We start from the raw sequence: 16,172 nt of genomic DNA, 5'->3' as shown, positions 1-16,172 counted from the left end.
CACACACGCATACACACACAATTTTAAAAGGCTTCCCTGATGTTTCTAGTGCAAGCCTGACCAAACAGATGCAATATTTTTTTTTCTTTTTTATTTATTTATTTAGTTTTTGAGATGGAGTCTCATCTGTCACCCAAGCTGGAGTGCAGTGGCATGATCCCAGCTCACTGCAACCTCTGCCTCCCGGGTTCAAGTGATTCTCCTGCCTCAGCTTCCCGAATAGTTGGGATTACAGGTGCGCACCACCACGCCCAGCTAATTTTGTATTTTTAGTAGAGATGGAGTTTCGCCATGTTAGCCAGGCTGGTCTTGACTCCTGACCCCAGGTGATCCTCCCACCTTGGCCTCCCAAAGTGCTGGGATTACAGGGGTGAGCCACCACACCTGGCCTCAGATGCAAGATTTGATTAAAGAAACTTCTGAGACATACACAGGCAGGACCAACATAAGAAACAGAATATGTTAGGTGGGAGGGATGGAAAGGAGGCAGAAGGAAAACCAAAGAAAAGGTGAAAAGAAAACCACTCACCCATTGAACAATTACCCTGAATTGCCCAGGCTGGTGAGAGATGCTGGGAATTGCATGGGGAAGAAAGACTTTGTCCTCGCTGATGTTTCTAGTGAGGAAGAGATCCAAGCCCTAGAAAGGGGAGGAGCACAGAGCGGTTTGACAGCACAAGGCAGGTCATCTCTGCAGTGTGTGTGCAGCAGGTGGGAGTGAGGAACCACAGCTAAGGTCCTGAGATGCAAAGGGAGGTTTGAAGTAAGACTCGGCATGAGACAGGGTGTGGTGAAGGCAGAAGAGTGGCAGGCCAGATGAGGGGGCCATGAAAAGCACCATATACTGGAGAAAGAAAACACTCTATAAAAGTTGGAAGGAGAGGGGAGGACATGGAGAGGGAAGGAAGAAAGGAGAGGTAAGAACTGCTCAGAGTGAGATGGTATAATGAACAGTCATTCAGGGTCACTGACTCTGCAGCAGTCATGCAGGCAAGAGAGAATGGTCTGAACCAGAGTGGTGGCCGTGATGATGGGACGTGTCTGGGGGGAGTCAGGAGGTAGATTTCAGAGGATTTGGAACTGTTCATAGAGAAGCGGGGCACAGGGATGCATCCTTTGCCTCTAACTTGGACAATCACATGGATGGTGTTGCCATTCTTACAGACAGGGAACTCAGGGAGAGGAACACGCTTGGCAAAAGGAGGGGGAATGATCCTTTTAATTATTGATTTCTTGAGTTTGAGTGGTCCATGTGACATCAAGGTGAGTTACTGAATATCCAGTTGGATAGAGGCTCCTGAGTCTCTAAGGGATTTTGACCAAACAGGTTTGAACGTCATTAGTATAATAAAATTAACAATAAAAATTAACATTTGAAGGCTTACTACATACAGGCATTAATTGCTTTATATTTATTATCTCTTTCCTCACAACAGTCCTATGAGGTAGATATTATTATTCCTCCATACAGATGTGGAAATTGAGACTTACAGAAACTAAGTCACTTGCCCAAGGTACATAGCTAGTGGTTAGTGGTAAAATCCGGGATTGAACCCAGATAGTTTTATTCCACAGTGCACTCACTTCCCTACCACCCAGACAATCACTGAAGGCGTGGGAAAAAGTGTCCTTTATCTCTCAGGAAGTTTGTATGAATAATGAAAAGAGGGTCCTGCACAGAGCTTGTGACCTTCCAATACTAAAAGAATGGGCAGAGGATAAAGACAGAATCTGAGAAGCAGGAAGGAAGTGAAGGTGTGTGGTGTTGTAAAATACAAAAGTGGACTGGGCACGGTGGCTCACGCCTGGAATCCCAGCACTTTGGGAGGCTGAGGCAGGCGCATCATCTGAGGTCAGGAGTTTGAGACCAGCCTGACCACCACGGAGATACCCCGTCCCTACTAAAAATACAAAAAAATAGGAGGTGGAGGTTGCAGTGAGCTGAGATCACGCTATTGCACTCCAGCCTGGGCAAAAAGGTGAAATTCTGTATCAAAAAAAAAAGAAAAAGAAAAATACAAAAGTAGCATTTCCCTGAGGAGAGGTGAACAATAACATGCTCAGTGCCTCTGAGAGGTTGTCTTAGTCCATTCAGCTGCTACAACAAAATACCTTAGACTGAGTAATTTATAAGCCACAGAATTTATTGCTCAGTTCTGCAGGTTGGGAAGTCCAGGATAAAGGGGCCAGCAGATTCGGTGTCTGGTGAGGGCCCGTGCCTCCTAGATGGCCCATTCTCTGTGTCCTCAAATGGCTGAAGGGGCAAACAAGCTCCCCAAGGCCTCTTCGATAAGCATATTAACCCCATTGGTGAGGTTGGAGACCTGGTCACCTAATTGCTTCCCAAAGGCCACACCTCTGGTCTCATTGAGGATTAAAGTTTCAGCATATGGATTTTGCTGGGGCCACAGATATTGAGACCAGCAGAGGTCTGTAAGAAACAGTCACAGAATGAGCTTGGGTTAAGGGTGAGGGGGTCATTAGGAGCACTGTGAGGGTGCTTTTGTGAAAAGATGGGCATAGATTCCAGATTGCAAAATGATCTAGGGTGTGAGTGGAAGCAAGGAAGAAGAGACAGGAAGTGGAGATTACTCTTTCAAGAAGTTTTTGCCTGTGAAGGGGAGAACAGAGTTAGAGTGGGAGTTGGTAGGGATATGGAACAAAGGAGGGATTTATTCTTTTAAAAAATTGGCTGCAGTTGAGCATGCTGATGGAATCCCATGCTGTTAGAATTAAGCAGGCAGTGAACGAGAGATTGAAAACAGAGTAGAGAGGGCGCCTACTGACAGAAGGGTGCCAGAAAAGGGAGAAAGAATAGGGTCCATAGTAGAGGTAAAAGGATTTACTGTGGATTTAGGATGAGAAACAGCTTTTCCATTGTTTCCAGGAAAGAAGGAGCAGGCTGGGTTCCAGTGGGTACATTTGTAGGGCTGTTTAGAAAATCAATGGAGCTCTTGTCTGATATCACCCATTTTCCTTGTGAGGTGGGAGGTGAGACAATTTTCAGGGAGTAGATGGGGGGAGATGCGAGTGAAAGGGGATGAAGCAACACAGAAGTTTAAAACACTCCCTTTGGGGAATGGAGAAGGAGACAGGACTAGATACACTGTCAGGAAGTGATAAAGTCCTGTGTGTCAAACTGTCATTAGTGAGCACCTGTTATGCACGCTCCAAGATTTCGCCAGCAGAGGTCGATGGCCAGGCTGGAGGAAAGGCAGATGGTTGGACTGATCTAGAATTGCATGACTGATTGCTTACACCACACACCACTCTTGTCCCTTCCTTCCTCCTAATGGAACCCGGTTTTTGTTTAGTAACTACTCTTCTCAGATGAGACATCTGCTTCAGGGGAGGATGGCCCTGATGCTTATCAGTCTAAACCAATCACGATGTTTCTTTTACCAGTGACTAATTTGGGCAAGAGCATGAGCATGTGATATAATTCCAGGCAATGAGGGGGTTTCCACAAAGAGGGAAATATTTTCTTGCTTCTAAAAAATATTTAAGAAAGATATGGTTTGGCCAAGTGTGGTGGCTCACGCCTGTAATCCCAGCACTTTGGGAGGCCAAGGCAGTCGGATCACTTGAGGTCAGGAGTTCAAGACCAGACTGGTCAGCATGGTGAAACCTCATCTTTACTAAAAATACAAAAAAAAGTTAGCTGGGCATGGTGGCACATGCCTGTAATCCCAGTTACTCAGGAGTCCGAGGCAGGAGAATCGCTTGAACCTGGGAGTTGGAGGTTGCAGTGAGGCGAGATCGTGCCACTGCACTCCAGCCTGGGTGACAGAGGGAAACTCTTGTCTAAAAAAAAAAAAAAAAAAAAAAAGAGAGAGAGATGGTTTATTTTCTACCTTGGGAGGCTGTCCTATCTGCAAGTGATGCTTGGTGAACTAGCCTAAAAACAAGGTAACATAGAAGGATTCAGGAATGAAAGGGAACTCTGCCCTTAATAATATCATTGACTGAACCAGTGCCCTTTTTGTTACATGAGAAAATCTCGTTTCCTTACTGTTTATGCCTTTTTGAGTTGATGTATCAATGTCCTTGGTGCCCTTTGTGCCACTATCTTTCCAATGTCCTCATCAAATGTGTCAATTCTACTTGAGGGTATTGGCTGCATCTTGCTCGCGGTGGTGGATCCTGTGGTCTAAATTGGAGAGGGAAGGAAATAGACCAAGCTTGATGACAGGAGCGGGCTGGACCCAGCAGGAAAGCAGAGGACTTTGGGTCTGGAAGTCACAAAGAAGTCAACAAAACTCTGTCTTAGAAGCAGTTAAGTGAGAAAGATGAAAAGCTTGAAGAAAGGGGCTGACCTAAACTTATTCAGATGCTTCAGGATTTTCCTAATATTGTCATTTCTGAGGCTCCATGTGCTCTCTATTTCTGTAACTTTGAGTATCCCTACCAAGGAATTAATATAGAATCCTGTCAGCAGAAGTGGGTGAGGCAAGAGTATCTTGTCACCTTCCGTATGTTTTGGAAATAAAGAAGAAAAATGGTATATTCCAGAGAACATTTGCAAGGAGATTTGCTTTTAATAGGGAGCTGCAAATAGTATTTTTTTTTTCTACCAGGCTCCATGCCAACTGGAGAAGGTGGCAATTAGCAAGGCACACTGTTGTCCACTCTTATGCATTTATAGCCCAAGCTTGATTCACAGACGCTACAACACAGAGTAGCTACTGTGAAGCGGAGCATTTTTATGTGGGGCATTTACTTTTAGTGGAAAAATTTGTGCTATGACATTCATAGCATAACTGCCTGACTGCTCCTGCCTTCCCCATTTCTTTCACTGATGCCATTTTTATAACAGGTTGTTCTGGAAATAGAGCCCAATGTTTTATTCATACTTTATGTAAAATGAGGACTACTGAGTTCAGAGGGAAGTTGTGTTGCATTTCTTATGAGGGGCCTGTAATTGTTCCTTATGACATACAGCAAGTATTTGCATCTTCCCACTGCTGCTTGGCTGCCTCCTTCTAAGTGGCACATCTTACACTTTATTTCTTCCTCTAGAATTTTCTGATTTGTAAGATGCATAAATAGGACAAGTAATTTCCCATAGAAAAAAACATTCACTACATTCTTTTTGAACAGTCTTGGAGCCTTCCTTGATTAATGTTGTGAAGACATTTTGACCTTCTTTTTAAATCACCTTTCATTTTTTATTCCTAGAAGATTCATTACTTAATTGTCCCAAACCCTCTACTATGGCAGCTTACTCAATGGCTTTTCCTGTGTCTTTGTCCTTCAGCAATTCAGTAATCTAGTAATAATGGAGCTCATGCAGTATTCATGTTAAGCTACTCTTGATTAAAAATTTCTTAATGACTTATCCTTCTTAAGTGTATGATCACTTAGGAAGAGCCTGGATAGAGATAGAGATACTTGAGTTCAAAAGAATATTATCAACAATGAAAGACAAAGTAGTATAATGCACGTTTGGGCTGAGAGTATATTTTATTGCACTTTTTCCCCATGAGGTAGATGATAACCAACATGGCTTAATGTGTTCTAAGTACAGTCTAATTCTATCTAAAAGCAGATGTTATTTAAATTGTAAAAGGTTTACACATTTATTTCTTTGTGATTTAGAAGGTATGTTAGTCAGGGTAGGCCAGGCCATGCTGTAGTAACAAATAACTGCAGCAATCATATATCTATTTTTCAATCAATGTCTGTCAGGCAGGAAGTCTGTGCTAATGGGTAGTCACTCAAAGACCCTGGATGATGGAAACTTTGTGTCAACATCATGTGTTTTCAGGATTGCCCCACTGGAGGAAGGGAATGAGATGAATTATAACCTGGCTCTTTTCATTGGCCAGATGGTCTCCTGGCCATGCCCTAACTTCAAGATAGGCGAGTGCAACTCCAAGTGTGCTCAGAAGGCAGAGAGCCAGAAATATTTACTGAACAGAACTTAGAACCTTCACCGAAGCAACACATTCTCATTGAAGAAAATTTGAGAAGGTAGAAAAACAGGTCAAAATAATTGGTCTTAGTCTACTTAGGCAGCCATAACAAAACACTGGGTGTCTTAAATAACCAATTTATTTTCTCACGGTTCTGGAGACTGGGAAGTTCAAGTTCAGCATATGAAACGATTTAGTTTCTGGCTTCCAGATGGCCATCTCTCACTATGTCCTCACATGACCTTGCCTCCCTGTGTGGGTGTGGGGAGAGAGAGAGAGAGAGAGAGAGAGAGAGAGAGAGAGAGTGAGCTTTTTTTGGTCTCTCTTCTTATGAGGACACTAATCCCGCCAGAATTGGGCCCCCCACTGTAATTACTACATTAAACTTTAATTACTTTCTAAAGGCCTTATCTTCAAATGTAGTCAAATTGAAGATTACAGCTTTAACATATGAATTTTGAGGAATGTAAGTATTCAATCCACAACATAAACATTACCTATAGTTGCAATTTCAGTAAGAAGGAGGACTGAATGGGTGTAGAAACTCTTCTCACTACAAGTAATTGAAATACTGGTTCAATTACAATAAATACTTATTTGAGTTTGAAAGAAATGACTTTTCAGAGATTAAGAAGAAATGCAAAGCCAAAGGGGAAGCATTAGGAGAAGCTGATTTTCCAGGGACCCTCTCTGGATGTAGACTGTAGGGACTGGGGATTTAATGCCCACTGGGGAGCAGAGAAAAAGGCTCCAAGGTGGAGCTGTGATACAGTCCATCTGTGAAAAGAGGAGAGAAAATCTTTGCCCACCAGATTGGAGAAGTGACAAGAAAATGAACTGTCTACCTGGGGAAGAAACAGTATCCTGTGACAAATTGAAACTAATTGTGTTCCAGGCTGCTGCATGCTCTGATATGACCACCAACTTAATTCAGGGTTCTAAGTTAAGAAATTAACATAAAAACTGGATTTAATATAAGAGAATCCCTGGGTCCCCAACAGAATAAAGTATAAATCACTCTTGAAGGAACCTAGTACAATTGGCAAAAAAAATCACTTGAAATCTCACCATCCAGAGACAAAATTGGTTGATGTTAGTAATAGTGCCTCAAGGAATTTGTCTACATATAGATTTAAAAAAAATATAGTTGCTACCCTAATATTTTGAATCATAAAAAGCAAGTTTTTCTGCAAAGGAAATATGGCTGTATCCTGCTGTCAAAAGGAAAAAAACAAAGAATTCAAAGCAAAAGATAAACATAGAAAAGGATGAAGAAAGAAAATATGGCTCAATAAGAACTCAAATGATGCTTTTGTCCCCAGTATAGTGTAACAAGGGCAAAATCATTGCCATTCAGTTGATTTATGTAGGTATCTCTCTCAGCAAAGGGGCTTTGCAATCAACTCAATCCCCTCCACATCAATGTCTCCTGATTTCCTCCTTTATGTCTAATTACATTGGAAGCTGGGTTATTTCTCCAGAGCATCTTTCACGAATTTGTCAAAGAGATTATATGTCTCGAGGTTGCTGGATGAGTTCAGTGTCAACACTTCTGCTCTTCCTGTGCAGGGAGGCAAAATGGGGTCAGGGTGAGCTGCAAGGATGACAGTTTGCTATTATGCAACTTCAGTTTCTTTTCAGAATTCCGTGTGGTTACTTCTGTGATCTGCTAATCCTTAAACACAAAGCGTACCCTTCCCTTGGGCAGGGTGGACACCTTTCCCCCTTCGATGGTGGCAAACGCTACATGTTGCCAGGTGTTGCTGATTTGGGGGAGGCGGCTGCTCGCCTGACTCTCTCATGAGTTCTAAGCAAATGAGGCCCAACATAAAGAGCCAAGAGGGGATTAAAATGCAGGTTCTGTTTGTTAAAATAATAAACCCTTGTCTGAAGAATTCCACAGCACCTCCCCTGTCTTAAATCTAGGGTTCTAGACTCAGAGGACTCTGACCTCCTGGTTCAGTTGCAAAAGGAGAAATTAGAATAGCAAATACTGATTGCTGGCCAGGCCCAAGAAGTCTGGTTCCTGCACTGGGGTAGACATTACTAGTGTTCATCAATATTGCCATTTTCCATCTCCTCCTTAACACAATGAAGACCACATTTCTTAGCCCTCTTTGAAGTCAGGCAGAACCATGTGACTAGCTCTGGCCAATAGGCTGTAGCAGGAATTGAAATGGTAACCTCTGGGCTGAAGCCAAAATCCTAAGTGTGATGGATAGGCTGAACCACAGGCAACTACAAAAGCTTTACCTGGTAGGCCTTACTGAAGGTGGGTGAGGCTGCCCTCCTCACACTGGACGTAGTGCATGGCTGGTGCATTGCAGTCTTTGGAGGAAGTTGTATTTAAGGAATAAGGCTCCCAGCGAGGCACAGTGCCTCATGCCTGTAATCCCAGCACTTTGGGAGCCGAGGTGGGTGGATCACCTGAGGTCAGGAGTTCAAGACCAGCCTGACCAACATGGTGGAACTCTGTCTCTACTAAATACAAAAAATTAGATGAATGTGGTGGCACATGCCTGTAATCCCAGCTCCTTGGGAGACTGAGGCAGGAGAATCGCTGGAACCTGGGAGGTGGAGGTTGCAGTGAGCCAAGATTGCGCCATTACACCCCAGCCTGGGCAATAAGAGCAAAACTCTGTTTCAAAATATAAAAAAATAAAATAAAAAATAAAAAAATAAGAAACGGCTAAGACTCCTCAACCCCCAGTTAGAGCTGTTATGCATGTTTGCATTTATAGTCTAGGAGTCTCCCATTTGGAGGCCTCCAAAAAGGGGTGGGAATTAAAAACACTTTACTCTGACTGAGTATTTTCCCACTTCTATCCTTCCCTCCTCCTCCTCCCAGCCCTCAAGAGCCAAAAATGACAGGAGGCTTTTGTTCAGGGAGGCTCTCCGCTTCCCCTCAATCTGGGTTGCATGTCATCTGACCCTAGCCTGGTGTTGTTCCCTGGGGCAAAATGCAAGGCTGTGGGATCAGGCACCTTTTGTCACATGTAGAGTCACATCACAGCAAGTAAATAAAGGCTTAATTGTTACTTTCAGTTTGGTGCATTGTGTTAATTGACCACCTGACACCTGGCAGCTTTCTAACACTCTATTATTCTGTTGTGGTGAACCTTTGAGTCTTGTGCCTGGTGGAGATGCCGCAAGAATGCAGCAGCCTAGGATCTGGAGCAACAATGTCGGAGAGATTCCCAGACACAAAGCAGCCTTTGGAGAGGGAGAAATACACTTTTTTTGAGCTGCTGAAATTTTGGTGTTTTTACTCCAGCATATCAAGGCTTAGCCTAACTGCAATGTGTATCAGACTAGAAGTGGTAACGTCTACAGTTCTGGGACTGTAGATAGGTCCAGGATGGTGAGAGGGTTAAAAACATAGAGATGGTCCAGCATTGAGTGATTTTCAAGGCAGAGGTTATGGTTAAGATGGTCCAGTGAATGTCGGCCTCTCCCTAGACTTTCCAATTATATGAGTTACTCTTCACGATGGGCAGGAGAAAGTCAGGAGGTGGCGAGGAAGAGAGGGAAAGTGTTAAGTCAATGTTGTTCCCTTTGTGGGGGCAAAGCAGAAGTTCTATACTGAATGCTGTGCTGCTCCAATCCTCAGATATGAGAGTCCGTATCAGCCCGCTAGCTGAGTCACCCAGCTTGGTAGAGGCATCAGCTGAGGGTGAGCGGAATCTCAAATGGGTGATGGAGAGGAAATGAGAATTTCAGTTATGACCTCAAGGTCAAATGCAGCAGCAGGAGCTAGAGTTTGTCTCATGAACTCTTAAGTTCCCCACAAACCAAGACCAACTAGAATCCTGAAGAAACTGTTCCCAGATGGATCAAATTTATGATATGACACAGATAAGTCTGGGTGGCCCAAGGGGTGGACTGTAGTGAATATCGAGGTGCTCCACCCAGGTCCCTACTTCAGGGTGAATATAACCATTCCCTGACTGCTGGGAATAGCGACTGCTTACAGCTCATAGCTGCGCTCCTCTGTGGACACTGCTCTCAGTCACGGACAACTGCCTCATCCAAAGCCATCCCTTTTCTGCCCAGATGGTCTATGGCCAATGACTGGATGGGGTGGGAATGCAAGTCCTGTCCCCATTGTCTTCCTTTGCGAAAACTCTGAGAGGTGCTCTTAGCTCCAGAGCTTACCACAGGAAAGACAGAGGCTGCAGGGGCCATCAGGTTTCCAGCCAACTTCTCTGTCTGCCCATTCCTGCCTTCTTCATTTCCGTACGTCTCACTGAAGCTTCTGCATGCATTTCTCCATTCCAAAGTCTGGTCCCAGAGATCCCAACCTAAGTCAACTTCCTTCTATAGAAAGTAGAAGGGAAATGTGAAAGGGAAATGTCTTGGGCCCCTAAAAATCACTGAGGAAAACTCAAGCTGGAAACTGTAAAGGGCCAATTTGCCTCCCATTCTATTCAAAGTTATCCCTCTGCTCACTGAGATGGATGCATATCTGATTGCCTCTTTTGAAAAGGCTAATTGGAAACTCAAAAGAATGCAACGGTTTGTGTCTCACTCATCTGTGACCTGGAAGCTCCCTCCTTGCTTGAGTCTTCCTGCCTTTGCTGCAAGTTGTCTCGCTGTTCCAGACCAAGTCAATGTAGTTCTTACATATATTGATTGATGTCTCATGTCTCCCTAAATTATATAAAACCAAGCTGTGTCCTGACCACCTTGAGCACATGTCAGGACTTCCTGGGGCTGTGTCACCAGTGTGTTCTCAACCTTGGAAAAATAAGCTTTCTAAATTAACTGAGACCTGTCTCAGATTTTCTGGGTTCACAGAAGAACCCATGTTGCCTCCCAATACCAGATATTTCCTACTTAGAGCTTTGGAAAAGAAATGAACTTATATGAGGCGCACCTGGCATGTGCTCTGCACTATTTTTTTTTTTTTCCATGTGATTCTCATATCCTGGTGTGGAAATGAAACTTGAGATGAAACGAGTTGCCCAAGGTCATTCCCTAACTGTCTGACTGCAAGCAGCTCATTTCTCCACTCTGATTTTTTGACAGAAGCTGCAATCGGATAAAAGAAACCCAGACAAGGAATCTATACAGACATGGAAATACACTACCAGAGTGCCAGACAGAGCACAAATCTCCCTGGGGGGTGTTCAAGGTTCAGTTGAGTCTACCTCAACGTGTTGCCCAGTGGATGCAGATGACATGCTGAGCGGGGCTCCTTCCGGCCTCCAGCTCCCTGTTTATTTTGAAGGAACTTATTTTATCCGCTCCTTACCCTCTCAGCAAATTGGCCTTTCCCCCTTCTTTTCTGCTCTCTATCTTCTGCCTGCCACCAATTGTATTTTTTATTATAAAGCCGATTCAGAAAGCATTGTTAGGAGTAAAACAGCCTCTGTCCAACAGGATTGACCTTATTTTTCTTTTTTTTGATGTGAGAAGTTTTTCCGGAAGGAAATGTGTTACAGTCAAAATCTCATCCATGGGGCCCTGAAAGAGGTGACATTCCCTGGTTCCAAAATTAAGTGTTGAAATATTTAAGGTGATGGATAACCCAACTACACCAATTTGATCTTTTTATTTAGTTTTTCTTATTGTTTATTTTTAGAGATGGGGGCTTGCTCTGTTGCCCAAGCTGAAGCACAATAGTGCAATCAGCTCACTGCAGCCTTGAAGTCCTGGGCTCATGTGATCTTCCTGTCTCAGCCTCCTGAGTAGCTGGGACTACAGGTGCATGCCATCCTATCCAGATAATTTTTTAAAAAAATTTTTTCATAGCAACAAGTTCTCGCTATGTTGCCCAATATGATCTCAAAGTCCTGGCCGCAAGCAATCCTCCCTCCTTGGCCTCCCAAAGTGTTGGGGTTACATGCGTAAGCCAGTATGTCTGGTCTACTGATTTGATCTTTACAACCCATATATTAAATTATCACATATATCCCAGAACTAGGTACACCAATGATGCATCAATGGAAACATTTTTTAATTAAAAAAAAAAAATGAGATTGAGACAGTAGGATTGCTTGAGCCCAGGAATCCAAAACCACAGTGACCTGTGAACACATCATTGCACTCCAGTCTGGGCAACAGAGTGAGACTCTGTCTCTAAAAAACAAAACAAAACAAAAACAAAAACAAAAACAAAAAACCTTCAAAAATAAAATATAGCCTTTTATTTTAAAACCTCTTAACTAGAATGCTCAGGGCATTTAGTGTTCTATTTCCTTTAATTTATCACTAAAATTTTTCTAAGTACATGTGGATAAAAGTGTATGAACCCACTTTTCTGCTCGAGTTTTAATATAGTGTAAATGATTCAAATTAAATGTCTCTGACAATTCAGAGCCTTGTCTCAAAGTAATCATTTGAAGCAAAACAAAACTTGCTTAACGAAAACTTCTAATTAGTTGCAGCTTAGTAAATTGATGTTTTACTGAACAGATTAAAAGCAAGTACCGTGGTTCATGCCTCTAATCCCAACACTTTAGGAGGCCGAGGTGGGAGGATCACCTGAGGTCAGGAGTTCAAGAATAGCCTGGCCAACATGGTGAAACCCCATCTCTACAAAAATACAAAAAAGTAGCTGGGCATGAGGGTGGGTGCCTGTAATCCCAGCTACTCTGGAGGCTGAGGCGGGAGAATTGCTTGAATTTGGGAGGCAGAGGTTGCAGAGCCAAGATGGCGGCATTGCACGCCAGCCTGGGCAACAGAGCGAGACTCCATCTCAAAAATAAATAAATAAATAAATAAATAAATAAATAAATAAATAAAGCATTCTATTTGTATAAAAACATCATGTTGTATACCTTAAATATATACCAAAAAATTATATAAGTAAATAAATAAATGCAAGTGTTCTAAGTTACATGTCTTTAGATGACTTGGGATATAAAAATGGAAAAAAAATTCCCCAAATTGAACTGACTGGAGGCAACTTTAAAATATATATATACATATATATATATATATATATATGTGTGTATATATATTTTAAAACATGCAGATAACCCAAGCCTCACAGGCTTACAGAAAGAGAATGTGTTGACTCACAGGCCGTAACAGGACAGAAGTTTCACGTGGGGCTTAATATTAGTTCAGAGCATTTTTAACTTTTCAACTGCAGATGTTTGGTAAGCCTGTTTTCATAGAACTACAAGTTTCAGTGAACTTCTTTTCTGTTATTATTGTGCTTGCCCTTCTTTATTGGTCATTATCCATTTCCTTTGGACACATGCAGGGCTGTTCGATTTCAATGCAGCAAGTGTTATGTCTCCCTGTGGTAAGCTCCCATTGTTTTACATTCAGGAAATTTTCCTTTGGAGGTTGCTTGTGGAGCTCTTACAAAGGAAAACAGGACCCAAGGAAATGACAGATGTTATCCTTGTCAAGGAGAAGCTCTGACTCTATTAATATTTAACATTGCAAAATGATGAAAATAGGAAAGTTTACTTTTAAATTCAAATCCTTTGCATTTCTTAAAACTAAGAAAAAGACCAGGCCAGGCACAGTGGCTCACGCCTGTAATTCCAGCACTTTGGTTGGCTGAGGCAGGCAGATCACCTGAGGTCAGGGGTTCAAGACCAGCCTGGCCAACATGGTGAAACCCCATCTCTACTAAAACTACAAAAAGTAGCCAGGTGTGGTGACAGGTGCCTGTAATCCCAGCTACTCAGGAGGCTGAGGCAGGAGAATCGCTTGAACCAGGGAGGTGGAGGTTGCAGTGAGCTGAGATCACGCCACTGTACTCCAACCTGGGTGACAAAGTGAGACTCCGTATCCAAAAAAAAGAAAGGAAGAGACCAACAATCTTTGTTAAATTCATCACTTGTGTAAAAGGTGAAGTAACATTGATAAAGATTGATACAAGGTTTTTAGGGTATAACTTGTTGGAAAAGCTGGAGTGAAATTGAATAACCAAGGTCAACTCTGAGAGCCCTTGTTTTGTACTGCAGATGATTTGGACCACTCCACTTGGTTTATCTTCAGTAGTCCTGTTCCCATTTTTATTTAGGAATTTCTTCTGAGATCACTTGGGCCTCCTCAGTGGAATTCTTAGACCAAGCATCCAACCATAGCACTGGAGCTGAAAACTGCTGGCCCCAAGGCAGCCCTCTGAACTATTTTGTTTGGCTACTGATGAAATGTAAATCTTTTCAGTTTGAATGCCCTTAGGCAGGAAAGGCCATTACCACTAGACCATGGTTCTCAAAACTCCTTTAACTGTGAGAACTCAGAGCCCTCTGAGTTTGGAACCCCTGTCCTCATTCCCCCAGCAGAGACACAGTATTTCCAGCACATATTAAAATGTAGAATATGTGGAATATTAAAGGTGAAAGGGATGTTATTAGAGGGACTAGTATGTAGGGATATGCGGGGGAATCTGATAAAGGGAAATGAGCCCCATAGAGATTAAGCAAATTAACACCAGAGCTGTTTAGAAACTTTGATTTCTCAATGAAGACCCTCATTGGCCCCCATGCTTTTCCACGCCTAGAACTGTCCATATAACCATTACCAAATGAACTCAAGTGTCAGTATCATGGTGAATGGTCTTCCAGTTCGCTCATCTGATTTATTCATTCATGTATTCCATCATTCATTCATTCATTTAAGAGGTAGAATGTTGTAGTGGTGAGGAGCATGAATTCTTGAACAAGGTTGCCTGTTCCCATCACGTACTATATGTGTAAGCCTCCTGATCTCACAAACAGGATCATCGCTGTATCTGCCTCATATGCATTTTGCAAGGTCTGTCTGAGTTAACAAATATAAAACCTTTAGAATAGTTTCTCACACTCGGTAAGTACCAAATATTGGCAATTATTATCTATTCTTTCAATTACCATGCATTAAAGGAACATTTTCTATGTTCTGGGCACTGTGGTAGGTCCTGAATATTCAACTGTGAACAAAACTTAGTGACATTTTTCAAGGAACTAACAATCTGGTAGGGTGGGGTAATCTGAGACCAAGCTGTCTTCTGGTACTCTGGTCATTAATAGACCTTCTCAGGGCTGACCATCATTGTGCAATTGGAAGAGTTTGAGCGTTTGTTTCAGCTATTCCTGTGCCTCATTACTGTAGCCTTACCTTCCTTCTGAGTAGAATTCATTGCTCCATTCTCTGACTGCTGACATGGTGCTTCTATTAGGGATTACTCAGGCTTGCAAAATAAAGAGATTGGACTGTATTCAGTTCTAAACTTCAACCCTTTTATTTGCTGACTTCATCCTGGTCATGGACCAGTTTCGATGGACTTAGAGGAAGGTGTCTGAGAGATATAGTCCAGTACCCTCACTGCACAGTAGAGCAAACTGAGGCCCATAGACATATGTGTGTCCAAGATTGTGTAGTTGGCCTTAGAGGAGGAGGTGGGAAGGAAGGTCAGAACAGAAGCTAGGTTTCCTGTTGTCACTCGGGGACTTTTTCCACTAAACCCCTGCCCCCACCCTGGTGACTCGAATGGGGTCATACTTCATCTTTAACCTTGTTCATAAAACAAAGATTTCCCAGAGCTCAGATAGGAAAAGAGGAATGTTGCTGAGTCATATCACTAACGATCTTTCTGTCTGTTTTTATTATTGTACTCATGCCAGAAGCGAGACATTCTCCACTCCTTTGAAAACACAAACTGTTAGAAATAGAACCTGCTGATACATGGAATCATGTATCATGCATCAGCATGGAATGGGGGCCTTACATCTTCACATGAGGTGGCTTTTCTTTTCTTTTCTTTTTCTTTTTTTGACAGTTTTGATCTTGTCACTCAGGCTGGAGAGTGTTGGGGCAATCTCGGTTCACTGCAAGCTCAAGCTCCCAGGCTTAAGTGATTCTCCTGCCTCAGACTCCCGAGTAACTGGGATTACAGGTGTGTGCCACCACACTCAACTAATTTCGTATTTTTTAAAATTAGAGACAGGGTTTCACCATGTTGGCCAGGCTGGTCTTGAACTCCTGGCCTCAGGTGATCCACCCGCCTCAGCTTCCCAAAGTGCTGGAATTATAGGCATGAGCCACCGCTCCTGGCCTAGGTGTCATTTCTTTAAAAAATGATTGTAAAGAGGATGGTAAAATTGGTAAGCTTGTTTATTTTGGTAATGAAATATATTTTTCTGTGTATCTGATAGTTGAAACTGAAGCATTTTGAGAGAATCACCTGAAGACTCAGTGCACATATTGACTTGATAAGCCTCCTATTCCTCGGGACATGGCTTATTTCTCATGTGTAAACATGACAGATAGTGTGTGTCTTTTTCTTTTTAGAAAAACATACATCCTTTC

General features: G+C 42.7%; 1 long non-coding RNA gene across 4 annotated transcripts in view; it reads right to left on the bottom strand.

The window, feature by feature from the left end:
• The window catches only part of LOC119625286 (uncharacterized), a 108,130-nt gene that overhangs the window by 62,110 nt on the left and 29,848 nt on the right, over positions 1-16,172 (bottom strand). For all 4 annotated transcript variants that reach the window (XR_012094324.1, XR_012094325.1, XR_005241417.2 and 1 more), the window contains exon 2: positions 6,066-6,166. This is a non-coding gene — a long non-coding RNA (uncharacterized lncRNA). The remainder of the gene's footprint in view (positions 1-6,065; positions 6,167-16,172) is intronic.

The sequence above is a fragment of the Chlorocebus sabaeus genome, chromosome 10 (assembly GCF_047675955.1).
Source record: "Chlorocebus sabaeus isolate Y175 chromosome 10, mChlSab1.0.hap1, whole genome shotgun sequence".
NCBI lineage: Eukaryota > Metazoa > Chordata > Mammalia > Primates > Cercopithecidae > Chlorocebus > Chlorocebus sabaeus.
The sequence above is the reverse complement of the archived record's forward strand: the minus strand, read 5'-3'. Positions and strand labels throughout refer to the sequence as shown.